The following is a 13,714-nucleotide window of genomic DNA, read 5'->3' on the forward strand; positions in this document are numbered from 1 at the left end:
CATCGAAAGAGGCACATATTGATTTATTCTCATACAACATATTGCTGTTGTGTTTTGTTCCATCAAGGGAGCCTTTATTTTTCAACTGCAGAATGCAGCTTGAAATCACATATATAAATAGTGTAATTCAGAGCCATGGCGTGTTGGTACTGAATGACTGAAATTTTCTGTTACAATATACCTACCAACTGTAACATAAATGTATCCCCACAAAATAGGCCCACTTGGTAAAGACTGTTTTATAACATTCCGTCATTATCTGTTTCTATAGTAGGTAATTAGGATTTGTGTTACAGCAGTTGAGGCAAACCTTAATGGGACATTGCTTCTGACAATGATCATGTCTTGTAATCCAGAACTTTGGCCAAAGGCTTTTAAGCATGTCAAATTGAATAAGAAAAGGTTTGGCCACTGTTCCTAAGCAAATGCCAATGTAATATAATAGAGTTTAACAATGATAGCAACATGTAATCACAAAAAAAGCACTTTGACATTTAGAACAAGGTAGGCTGAATAATGGTGGAAAGTCATCTGCAGAATCCAAAAGTGTTCTGTAACAAAAAATATTATTTTTCAATGGACAGTAAAAAGAAATCATTGTGCAGCTTGTATGCAGTACAAAAAAACCCCTCTTCTGTGTAGTTTGAACTAAATTAACACAGTTTGATGTCGATATCTACTGACTAAAGCAGCAGTGGCCACATCATTCGTCTAGGGTGCCTATATCAATCTCGGCGCTGCAAACTAATTCCTGGCAACTTCTTTTACAGAGGAAGAGGAATGTCCTTTGTTTGCCAGGTAGAGCATATGCAACTGTGTATGATCGGCTTTCACTATGACATGTAGAGGTGATGGATAGAGCTCACCACGCCAGACAAATAGTCTGTGTGCATGTAGGTCACTGCTTGATGCAGTAGGTCACCACAGAAATTGGCGATCAGGAAAAAGTCAAGTGACCCTACCTCTGACATAAGTTATTCCAAAACATCAAAAGTAGAAAGATAAAAAAAATTCCCACGCCTTTCCCACATAAATAAGAGACTGAACAAAAGAACATAGGCACAATCAAATATTAGATTGGAGGGGTGGCACCCCCGTACATCTCTACCCTCATCTCTGTCTATCACTCTACCCATTCACTACGCTCTGCAAACGACTTTTGACTAACATCCACGATTCCAAACTAATCCGAACCTCCCACTACTGGATCCAAGACTTCTCGCGAGCTGCACCAATCCTCTGGAATGCTCTGCCCCAAGAAAACGAGGATGAACCACAACTTACTCAGCTTCACACGATCCCTACACATCTTTTTAGGGTGGCCTATCAAACTCCCTAATCAAATTAAATTCACATAGTCCCTCCATGACTTCTCACAACATAACCCTCCATCAAACTCCACCACATCCAAAAGAATCTCAAATATTGGCTGACTAGTTCAGGCAGCCTTTATCTATCCCCTATTTCTTTGAGATGGGTAAATTGTCATTGGAAATTAGCACCTGTACCTTGTCCCCGCCCACCTCATCGTAGATTGTAAGCTCTAATGAGCAGGGTTGTCTTTTTTGCTATAATTATTGTATTTTCAATAACTGTTACTTGCTTGTATATGAACCTCTGAATTGTAAAGCGCTGCAGAATATGTTTCCACTTTAGAAATAAAGATTATTATTAATATTATTTTTATTACTGGGGTGTTTGGCTGCCATGGGGTTCCGCATACTGTTTATGCTCAGGTTGCCTTTGCCCTGGCCACTGCTCAACTTGGTATGGCAGATGCTACAGACTGCAATGTTTTTCTCTGAAGGACTTTCAGAAAAAAAACTTCCAGGCTGAACTTGCCCACAGTTGGGGTGCTCTTCAGAACAGTTGACCTAGTTCTCAAACTGGGCAAACCACTACCCCTTGGTGCCTGTGTTGGTGCTACATATCCATCTTCCTCTGTGTTGCTGTACTGGCTATGCATATCAGCGGTCCAGGTCAAATCAGTGAACTCATCATCAACCACCTCATCTTCCATGTTATCCTCCTTCCCAGTTGAGATTGTAGGCTGACGTAATGGCAACTGTGTCTCATCATCATCAGCCTTCACCTCTGGAGACATGTTCCTCAAAGTAGCTTTCTTCTGGCCACAGGTCCTCAAATACTTGCGCATGAACGCACGCCACCTCCCCACGACCCTTCTCAATGCTGCACGGTGAGAGGCCAGAGCCAACCAAAGGATATGTACAAAACAGATCTTCAGACTGGCCAAGCTTGACATCCATAGCCAGCACAGCAACAGAGAGGACGATGGATATGTAGCACCAACACAGACACCAAGGAGTAGTGGTTTGCACAGAGTGATAATTGCGTCAACTGTTCCCAAGAGAACCCCCACTGTGGCCCAAGTCAGGGCAAGGGGGCGTTCAGCTGCTGTTTGGAATTTATTTTCTGAAAGTTATTCAGAGAAAAACATTGTAATCTGTAGCATCTGCCATATCAAGCTGAGAAGAGGCCAGGGCAAAGACAACCTCAGCACCACCAGTATGCGTAAATGTCGCGGGCGGGGAGGGCGCCGCTGCGCTCGCCAACGCCAACATATGAAACACTCAACAATGCATCTTTATGAATCTTCCCATGACAGGAGGCACGGTACTTTAACGTTACAACACACTTTTATTACTAACGGTCGGCTTCCGCTCTCCCACCCAAACAACCTGGTCCTGATGCTGCCCCTAAGAAGTGGGCAGCACCCCTTGACCCCAGTCCAGATCCAGGCTGCTCGAGCGGGAACGGGTACGGTATTTCGCACCCGACGGTCACTTCAGGGGACCCCACGTCCAGGGGGACCCCTGACCCCCGAAGGATGGCCACCGGTCCCGGTGGTGGCCGGGCCCCAGCCTACTCTGCTGCGGGCCCTTCCTCCAATCTGCCTCTCCGGAGGCGGCTACGGAAACATGCCAACTTATTTACATTTCCACTAGTTTGTGGGTGCCCTGCTAGTTCTCAGGCATGTCCATAAGCAGTTCCTTATGCACGGTAACAAAAGGTCCCTACGGGGACAACTTGCCAGCAACGGCCGGGTCAATCACAGTCGACAATCAGGTGACATCTTTGGTTTGATTACTTTTCATTTAACAGGTTAACGGTACTGGTGGTCCCAATGGGGACAACGGTGCAACGGAGGGACCGCTGACTTTACTTTAGATCTACACCGCAGGCTGGAGAAGGGGACTGGGCTGGCTCTTGGGTCTCCTGGCCTCCTTTCAGCTTGGCATCCAGGGCAAACCAGCCCCTCTCTCCGCAGTGCCGCGTGTATTGTACCAGATCGCCGGGGAGCAGGTTACGGCCTGGGTAGCCCTCTGGCAGGTGGGCATTCACATCCCGGCGGGCAACAAACACCTCGGCCTCCAGCCCCGGCTCGAAAATAAATCTATACCCCCGGTGTGGATCAAATCTTCTCACTTGCCCTTCGCGGATCGGGCCCCGTACCCGGAAGGTGGCTCTGCGGAGGCTCTCTTTTTCCTGTATGGTGCGGATTATCAGCTCAGCCTTCCGCTTTTCCCTCTCCACAATCTCTCGGCCCAGCGGGGTTGGTTCCCTGTCCCAATAAGGGGCAGCTGCTTGCCCCTGCGCTCGGGTCGGGCCCCGCGGGATTTCCACTACACTGCCCACTACTGGCGCCCTCAGTGGAAGATCCCGCGGTGTCATGGCCTGGGGCGCTGCTTTGCAGCAACGACCCGGCGCAGCCTCAGCCGAGGCGTGGGGGATGGGTACAGGGGTCCTCTCCCGCCTGACCTCCGCCTCCTCCTGCACAGGACGGATCACCGGAGCTGGAACGGGACTAGGCACGGTCACTTCTGGTGCCACTGGTACATATTCACCGATGGGTAACACCTTCGGAAGCTTCCAGGGAAGCGGCTCGGGGTGGCTACGGGCTTCAGCTGCAGGCTGGTCCGCTTGGGCGGACGGGCAATGTTCCGCTACCGGTTGTGTGGGTAGTGGGCCTAGTGGCGGGGCGGTAGCGACTAACACGGGTAGCGGGGGAGGCAGCAGGGTGAGCGGGCGCAGACCGGGCCCCTCAGCCGCAGCGGCCGATCCCTTAGGAATACAGGGGCGTGGGTCGCTTACTCGCTCCTCCAAATCTTCCTCCACCTCACGTCTCGTATAGCCGCCACCACGTCCGCCATGTCGGCCTCCCACTCCTCCAGGAGGAGCTGCATTCGGACCTGCAGGCGGCTGCTCAGCTGGACGGTCCGGATCTCCACCCACGCTGCGGTACCAGGCGCGGGGACTGCGGTGTTACCGGACGGACTGTGCATACTGGCAACGGTATCTTCCAGGAACCAAATATGGCCGCAGAGTCCTGGCGTCCCTGCTTTTATAGCCGCGGTTTACATGCGGCCGGACGCCATCCATCCCCCCTTGGTCTTTTTTCAGCACCTCCTCTTCAGGGCGGGGCTTTGGCTTTCGCGCCTCCACTGCTCGGGAAGACGCTCGAGCGGGAATATCTTCGCGCCCAAGATGGCGGATTCTAAAATTATTCGGCGGGACACAAGGCGCACTTCTACCAGCCGGTAGAACGGTAAGATCCTGTTCACAGCGCCAAGTTGTCGTGGGCGGGGAGGGCACCGCCGCCGCTGCACTCGCCAACGCTCGGGTCCGGCGCTGCTGCTACTCGGTGGCTCGAGCGGTGGGCTGGATCCGGGGTATCGAGCGGCGCTCCTCGCCCGTGAGTGAAAGGGGGGTAGTTTGGTTTGAGGATTTGGTCCGTGACGCCACCCATGGTTTGGGGTGAAGGTGGGCACCACTGCTGCTGGTGACGGGGATCCCGGGAGCGTTGTTAGGGAGCAGCTGAGATGTTTTCCCCCTCCGTGGGTAAAGGTTGGTGGTCCCGGGGCCCGGTTGAGGTGACGGGGAATCAGGGCGGGCAAGGTGCAGGGTCGCTTGGACTGCGCGGCGCTGTGCCGGTCGGCATGGTAGTACTCACTCAGGCACAAATGGATGCAAAGTCTCCGGTAAAACAAACGGCTGGATGGACGGGTCCCACAGCCGGCTGCTGTGGCTTCTCCCGGACGGTTGGTGGTGGCTGCCTTTCCCTGCACCTTTTGTGTGTGTTTTCGGTCCCGATGGCTTCCCACCGGTAACCCGCTCCCTAGCGTGGATAGGTGCCAGTGGAGCCCTTTTGCCCGCAAGCTCTGGCCCTGGGAACTCTAGCTGTGGCGGTAGCTGTATTTCCCTTTTTCTGTTCGGACGGTTGCCTTCAATCAGGTCTTGGCTGCTAGGAAACCCCCGGGGTTCCGGTCACTAACGGATTTGACCTGTTTAACGGCAACTCCAAGCCTGGTCGGGGTCCGCAGGCCCTGCCGGTTTGTGCTGGCTTCACTTCGCTCCTCGGTTCGGTACCGGTGGGCCACCGCCCGACCCCGGTCCTACGGTTCCGCGTCGATCTGCCTCTCCTGCAGATGGCCACCACCGTCTGCCAACCTTGCTCTCGGTGCCCAGGCCACGTACCCGGACACGGTCAGTTTTGCTCCTTCACTACCACTTCCCTAACTCGTCTCAACTCAACTCCACTCCACTACTGCTTCCCGCCTCCAGGACTGTGAACTCCTCAGTGGGTGGGGCCAACCGCCTGGCTCCACCCCACCTGGTGTGGACATCAGCCCCTGGAGGGAGGCAACAAGGATTTGTGTCTGGCTGATGTGCCTATCTCGGGGTGGGGGGGTGTTGTGTTGTAGTCCCTGTGACGACCTGGCTAGTCCAGGGCGCCACATAAAAACATGGCAGCCAAGCACCCCAGTAGGTGGGCCGAACACCAGGGTGCCAAATTTGTGTGTGCAGGTCAAACTACTGCATGTTGTGTGTGCTATGTCCTTCACAATCTGCTGTCCAGGAAGCAGGCGTTCATACATCCTGCCCACAAGGTGCAATTGCACAGACCAGCAAACATCAACCACATCCACTTCCTTATCCCAGGGAAGGGTCCAGTTGTCTGTGCCTGAGATCTTTGAAAGGAAGTGTAAATACCCAGCCACACACCTACAGGCAGAAAACCTAAACTCGCACATTGCTAAATTGCTTGCCGTGGAGATGTTGCCATTTAGGCTTGTAAGAACACAGTGTTTCTGTGATCTCTTGGCTGTGACTGCCCCAAAATAGTGTTCCCAGCCGCCACTATTTTGCCCATTGTGCCATCCCCGCATTACATAAGCATGTGTTAAACAGTCTCAACCGTGCTCTGACCAACGCCGTAACCGGGAAGGTCCACCTTACAACAGACACGTGGACAAGTTGTTGTGGACATGGATGATACATATCTGTCATGGCACACTGGGTGAACCTGGTGGGGGCTGGGACAAACTTGCAAACTGTAACATCACACATCTTACCCACACCAAGAATAGCGGGCCCAACTTCTACCAGCATTTCCACCACATCATATGCCCCTTCTTGTCTCCCCTCCTCTTCCTCCTCCGGATCCTCATCCTCTGCTGAATTACCCTCCCATCACTGCCAAACTGGGACCTGTGCAGCAGCACATCGGCAAAGCGGCAGCAAGCTCTGCTGAAGCTGATCTGTTTAAGTCACAAACCACACACTACAGCAGAGCTGTGGCAAGGTATGAAAAAGCAGACCGATCAGTGGCTCTTCCGGCTGCACCTCCAACCCGGCCTTGTCGTTTGCGACAATAGGCGTAATATGGTGGTGGCTTTAAAGGTCAGCAAGCTGGTACATGTGCCATGCACATGTTCGAACCTCTCGAACTCCATAGGAAACAATGGGAGACAATCACAAACACCTAAAAACACCTGGAAAACACCCTCAAAGGTGTCCAAAAGGTGACAAACAACTCCCAAGATAACATAAACACATGGGAAAGTGACAAGGACATATACTCCTGTGAAAACAAAACAGCTGGACGAGGAAAAAGAGGACGAGGCACAGATATAGGCATGGCATGCCCTTCTAAAATCATGTAAAACACAGCAAGTGGACTCCAAGCAGAGTCTCCCTTTTTATTCCAAAAATTGGGCCACACAGATACTCCTTCAGTGGCAGCACTTCACAGGTAGATTTGCATCAAGCACATTCAAAAATATGCCAGCTTTAGCTGTCCCCAGGATGACACAGGGCTACGTAGCAAAGTCTTTGCTGAACCATGACTTGTTCATCTTGGCTCGTTCTTAAAAACACAGCAAGAGTTACTCCAAGCGGAGTCTCCCTTTTTTCCAAAAATTGGGCCCCACAGACACCACTTAAGTGGCATCACTTGTGCCCCTGTTGTACACTTCACAGGTAGATTTGCATCAAGCACATTCCAAAATATGCCAGCCTTAACTGTCCCCAGGATGACACCGGGGTAGGTAGCAAAGTCTTTACTGATCCAAGATCTGTTCATCTTGGATCATTTTTAAAAGCAATGCAAGCAAGCGGACTCCAAGCACAGTTTCCTTTATTTCCAAAAATTGGGCCCCACAGACACCACTTCAGTGGCATCACTTGTGCCCCATTTGCAAACTTGACAGGTAGATTTGCATCAAGCACATTCCAAAATACGCCAGCCTTAACTGTCACCGGGACTACACCAGGGTAGTTAGCAAAGTCTTTGCTGATCTCAGATCTGTTCATCTTGGATCATTTTTAAAAACACAGTAAGGGTTACTCCAAGCAGAGTCTCCCTTTTTTCCAAAAATTGGGCCACACAGACACCCCTTCAGTGGCATCACTTGTGCCCCTGTTGTACACTTCACAGGTAGATTTGCATCAAGCACATTCCAAAATACGCCAGCCTTAGCTGTCCCCAGGATGACACCGGGGTAGGTAGCAAAGTCTTTGCTGAACCATGACTTGTTCATCTTGGCACGTTTTTAAAAACACAACAGAGGGACTCCAAGCAGAGTCGCCCATTTTTCCAAAAATTGGGCCACACAGACACCCCTTCAGTGGCATCACTTGTGCCCCAGCTGGAAAGTTGAAAGGTACATTTGCATCAAATAACTGGAGAAACAAGAGTATAGATGCTTGAAAAAATGACTTTATTAGAGGATACTGTGGCAATTAAAAAACTGCTAGAGGCTAAGAAAATAGAAGAGAGTACAAGATTGTTGTGAAAGGAGGACCCAGAAACAATGGTTGTAAGCTGATCAGAGAGGTATAAACAAATGTCCGGTAAGTACAGGGACGATAAATACAATAAAATTGCACAAAGCCCAAATAAATATATTAGAAAAAATGGACATAGAATAAATAACATATATAAAGTGCCTGTGTGTTACAAGATATGTAAACGAAAACTGTATGTGCAAGCCAGAGCTAAAGTGCTCATAGTGCAAACGGCGCCTTAAAATAAAGGTGCACAAACCAGCATTCAAAAAGGTATCAGAACACAGGAACAGACATCAAAGATCAGCAAACCATGGATCCTGGGACCAAAGAAACACCCTACGTACGTTTCACATGAGTGAGGTAACCACCAGCTTCATCAGGGGAAGAGAAGAATAGTGATCCCAGGATGCGATGTGCGCTGTTTTAAACCCTCCATCTGATGTCATAATAGCGATCAGCTGATCGCGCATCAGAACGCTGCTATGGAGGCGCATGCATGCATGGTCCTACCCATCCCATCCACCGGATCCAGCCATCCGGGCACACCACGCATGCGCGGGCGGCACGGCAGCAGCCATGACAACCGCGCACGCGCAGAGGCCCTAAGGACGCCGGAGACAAAGGGCGGGGGAAGAGGAGCATGAACGCACGCGCACAAGCAATATGTTATAATGGGGATAGGAATACAGACATAAAGGTAAATTGCAGACATGTATATAAGACCAAGATGCCACGAATGAATTTAAACAGTGAGCCACATAGTAACAACGGTAGTTGGGCCAGAGTAGTAATGTATTTTAATGTCCGCAAATACATCCGAATCCTCAGGTGCAGTCAGTGTTATAATATGATGGAAGCCAGGACGCAGAACAAAAAATCACAATAAGTGAAAATTAAATAGAATATATCTGAAAATTAAAGAAAAAACAAAAAGAAAAATTAATAAAGGAAAATAATAAATAAATGAAGGCATCCAGGGGAAAGAAGGAAAAAGTGAACAAACAAGTAAAAACAAAAAAAGAATAACCAACAGGAAAAACTGAAAGACATAGCAAGAAATCATAAGAATGACGAGAAACTGATGTTCTCATTAAGGCCTTTTGGGGTAAGGGTTCCCAGGACGGCAATCCACCTTGCCTCACAGCGGGCTAATAATTTTTTGAGATTACCACCCCTATTGCCTCCATGGATGACATCGATGCCCCTCACCTTTAATGAGCTAGGGTCACAATTATGATGCATCATAAAGTGATGTGGCAATGTTTTGAGGAGAGAGGCATCCTCCACTGACCTGGCTGCCCCAATCTCCATCACATGCTCCCTCACCCGTACCCGGAGCTCACGGGACGTGAGGCCAACATAGATGAGGGAGCATGCACATGTGGCAAAATATACCACATGAGTTGTGCCACATGAGATATGATGTTTAATCCCATAAACACGTCCGCCATCAGGAGAGTGGAAAGTGGCACAACGATGGACATTGGGGCATGCCACGCAATGGCCGCATGGAAAACAACTGTGATTTGGTCCCCTACTACCAAAGGGGATCCTAATGGAGGGGATGTAATGGCTATGAACCAGTGTGTCTCGTAAATTCGGCACTCTCTGGGAGGTCATGGATAGAAAGTCAGTTAGAACACTGGACAAGACAGGGTCCGTTCTGAGAACTGGCCAATGCCGTTTAAGGACGGAACGCATAGTGTCCCACTCAGCATTGTAGGTGCTAATAAATCTCATCACTGGATCCTGTGTAGAGGTTTTCTTCTTATATTGCAATAATTCATTACGTGGGGTATTTTTAGCTCTTAAATACCCGCGCTTAATGTTCCGCTTGTTATAGCCTCTAACTAGGAAATGATGACATAAGTCAGTTGATTGTGCCTCAAATTTTTCCTGAGTGGAGCAAATGCGTCTTATATGCAGAAACTTCCCCGTAGGGATGGCGCGGATGGTCGAGAGGTCATGGGCTGAAGATGCATGTAGAAATGCATTAGTTGAGGTACTCTTTCTAAAAACATCAGTTTGTACCATATTACATGAGTCTACCGAAATGTTGATATCAAGAAAGTCTATATGAGTTTTACTGTATTTATATGTTAATCTGATACCAAAATCATTGCGGTTAAGATTCTGCATAAAAAGCTCAAACTCCCCCGTTGTGCCCTGCCAAATCATAAAAATGTCATTGATAAAACGGAGCCAGCAATGCACATGGGCACTGGCCTCTACGCCTCCGTCACCAAAGACCAACCTCTCCCAGTAGCCCAGGAAGAGGTTGGCGTACGATGGCACACAGGCCGCGCCCATCACAGTGCCGCCCTGCTGGAGATAAAAGACAATCTTAAAAACAAAGAGGTTATGCGTTAGGGCAAAACGGAGGAGCTCCACGACCAAATAGACCATCCCGCCATCCCGACCGGCTGCCTCCAAGTAAAAACACACCTCTGCCAGACCATCCTCGTGTCTGATGATAGTATATAAAGTCTCCACGTCTGCCGTAGCAAAATACATATCCTTCTCCACAAAGACACCGTTAATCCTAGTTAGGACGTCCGTCGTGTCCTGGACAAATAGGGGCAGTGTGTCCACTAATGATTTTAGATGGAAGTCAATAAATTTACATATAGGATCACACAAGCCCTCGATGCCAGACACTATAGGACGTCCCGGGGGAGTGGCGGCGTCCTTGTGGATTTTCGGGAGAAGATAGAACGTGGGAATGCGAGGATATTTGACAGCGAGGCCCTGAGCCATTTTTTTTCAATTATGTCATCATCAACGGCTTTAGAGAGTATCCCTTCTAACTGAGCGGAGAAGGAGGATAAGGGGCAAAAGTGTAATCTGCTGTAAGTTACTTTATCTTTTAGTTGACTTAGCGCCTCCCTTTCATACTTCTCCACCGGCCAAACCACTATGTTCCCCCCTTGTCTGCTGGTTTAATAACTTACGTCATCCATCAGCTTCAGTTGTTCAAGTGCGTCCCGCTGCCGATGTGTTAAGTTGTCAAAATTACGTCTTGAACGAATAGTTCTAAAATCTTCCATGACCAGTTTACCAAACACATCGACAGCTGGACATAAAGTAAAGGGAGGGAACCTAGTGGATTTTGGCAGCAGAGAAGAAGGGAACTTACCGGCAGAAGGAGGTAATTGTTCTTGCAGCAGATCCTCTAATGCTCTCAAAGCCCCCTCTCCGCCCGATCTTCCATGATAGGGCCTTTGTGGTGAAGTTTAGCCAGGATTACTTTTCGGGCAAAGATTTGAACGTCCTTCATGGCTGTAAAAAGGTTAAAAGGGTTAGTAGGTGAAAAGTTCAACCCTTTTGATAACACTTCAATCTGTGAAGCCGAGAGAGCACGTGATGAAATATTGATTACCTGCAGTTTCTAAGTAGATTTATTATTCATGGCCACAGTTCGTGCAGGTTAATGACGGATTTTGGCCATTTTAGATCCTACAACCATGCCAAGGTTATCATCACATGCTCTACTCGGACCCCCAGAATGACCATCTTCCATAGAGACCAAAGATTGTAACGAGGTCGATCTAGATCGAGATAGTGAATTATTACGAGTGGTCGATCTTCCTCGTGTCTGATTATTCTTCCACTTGTAAATTCAATTCGTAAGATAGTCTTGTGAGTCTCTGTGAAATTTCTTAAACTTGAGGGTCTTAATTTCCTTTTCCCATTTAGTCAGATCACCCTCAACCTCCATATTCAGTTTCTCAAGGGCCTCAGGTGTAAGCGACTTTTTCAAAGTGGAATCAAGACCATCAATTTCCCATTCAATTAATAGTAAAGAAGAGCTATTGTGGTCTCTGAGTAATTCCAAGTACCCTTTAGAACAATTATGTGAATATTGTTCCCATTGTGTTTTAAAATCATCATCTTCAATGGGAAAAGAGGGAAAAACTTGTACCCTGAGACCACAGGGAATAAGGTTGTTTTCCAAATATTTTTCTAAAAAACTGCGGTTCCACCAGATTTTAGTACGCTTATACAGGAGACCCTTATACTTAGGGAAAAGTATTGCTGTTGACAAGCTGTCTTCAGTTTCAGGATCAAAATTGCCATCAGTTTTCATTTCATCATTAAGTTTATTGAGCCACGTCTGGTCCCGGGCTCTGAAATCCATGGTAATCTAAGGAAAAACTGTGAAAAACACAGAACACATATAAAAAACGAATTCCATAGGGATTACATATAGTGTGCCCTTTTTAAATAACATTTTTTAAAAAATAAATAATTTATTTAAAAAGGGCACACTATATGTAATCCCTATGGAATTTGCTTTTTATATGTGTTCTGTGTTTTTCACAGTTTTTCCTTGGATTACCATGGATTTCAGAGCCCGGGACCAGACGTGGCTCAATAAATTTAATGATGAAATGAAAACTGATGGCAATTTTAACCCTGAAACTGAAGACAGCTTGTCAACAGCAATACTTCTCCCTAAGTATAAGGGCCTTGTTACGGGGAGCTGTCTGATAATAACTGAAAGGAGTATCAGACAGTCAGGGTCCACCGTGCAAAGACTTTGCTGCAGACTATGGCAGAGTGCAATACCTCTGTTAACTCACAGAAGGATATAATAAGTAAGTAAAGCAATTCCTCCCTTACTTGGAGGGTGTGTGGAATGATCTCTGTTAATAATCACAGAGACAAAAGCAATGTGTGCGAAATGGCACCTACCTAGGTCCGCTCTTCTAGTGGTGCAAAAGAGACGAACAGCAGCGTAAGCCGCACAAAGCTCCTACCTGCGTTCGCTCCACTAGTGTGCAAGGACACGAACCACTAGATATGGCACCTGCCTAGGTCCGCTCTTCTAGTGGTGCAAAAGAGACGAACAGCAGCGTAAGCCGCACAAAGCTCCTACCTCTGTTCGCTCCCCTAGTGTGCGAGGATACGAACAACTGCCAGACGCAGTATAAGGAACGTTACCCTAGCGGCAACGTCCACCTACGAGTAGAATCACAAGGCCCAGCCAAACCATGTGCCTCAGGCACCTGCCTATGTCCGCTCCCCTAAGAGGTAAGGATACGGACAGCAGCCGAAGCTGTAAGGTATAAGAACGCTACCCTGCCGGTAGCGCTCACCTAGCATAGACAGAGGAATGCCTAGAGGAACGCGCACAGAGCGTCTACTCATATGCATGAACCAAGAGGACTGAGCACCATGCGGCGTGTGTCAGGGTCTTATATAGACTCTGTGCCTCATCCAAGATGGAGGACACCAGAGCCAATCCGCTGCCAGAACGACAGGAGTGACGTCATGCTGGCCTATCACCGAGCAAGATGTCACAAGCACATGACCAACGACCAATCGGCATAGAAGGTGTCAGAGACATGTGACCTCGTGTCAGCGATGATGTCACCCGCACATGTGCAATGGCTCCAAGATTGGACTTAGTCTCCGGCGCTCGCACATGTGCAGTAGCAAGAAATCTGGACTTAGTCTCCAGCGCTCGCACATGTGCAGTAGCAAGAAATCTGGACTTAGTCTCCAGCGCTCGCACATGTGCAGTAGCAAGAAATCTGGACTTAGTCTCCAGCGCTCGCACATGTGCAGTAGCAAGAAATCTGGACATAGACTCCAGTGCTCACAGCAACCGTAACAGTAC

The 13,714-nt window shown here is 48.5% G+C and overlaps 1 protein-coding gene across 6 annotated transcripts in view; it reads left to right on the plus strand.

The window, feature by feature from the left end:
- TENM2 (teneurin transmembrane protein 2) overlaps positions 1–13,714 on the plus strand; it is a 4,009,156-nt gene that overhangs the window by 2,439,618 nt on the left and 1,555,824 nt on the right. The window lies entirely within an intron of this gene.

This window comes from Anomaloglossus baeobatrachus, chromosome 4 (assembly GCF_048569485.1).
Source record: "Anomaloglossus baeobatrachus isolate aAnoBae1 chromosome 4, aAnoBae1.hap1, whole genome shotgun sequence".
NCBI classification, from domain to species: domain Eukaryota; kingdom Metazoa; phylum Chordata; class Amphibia; order Anura; family Aromobatidae; genus Anomaloglossus; species Anomaloglossus baeobatrachus.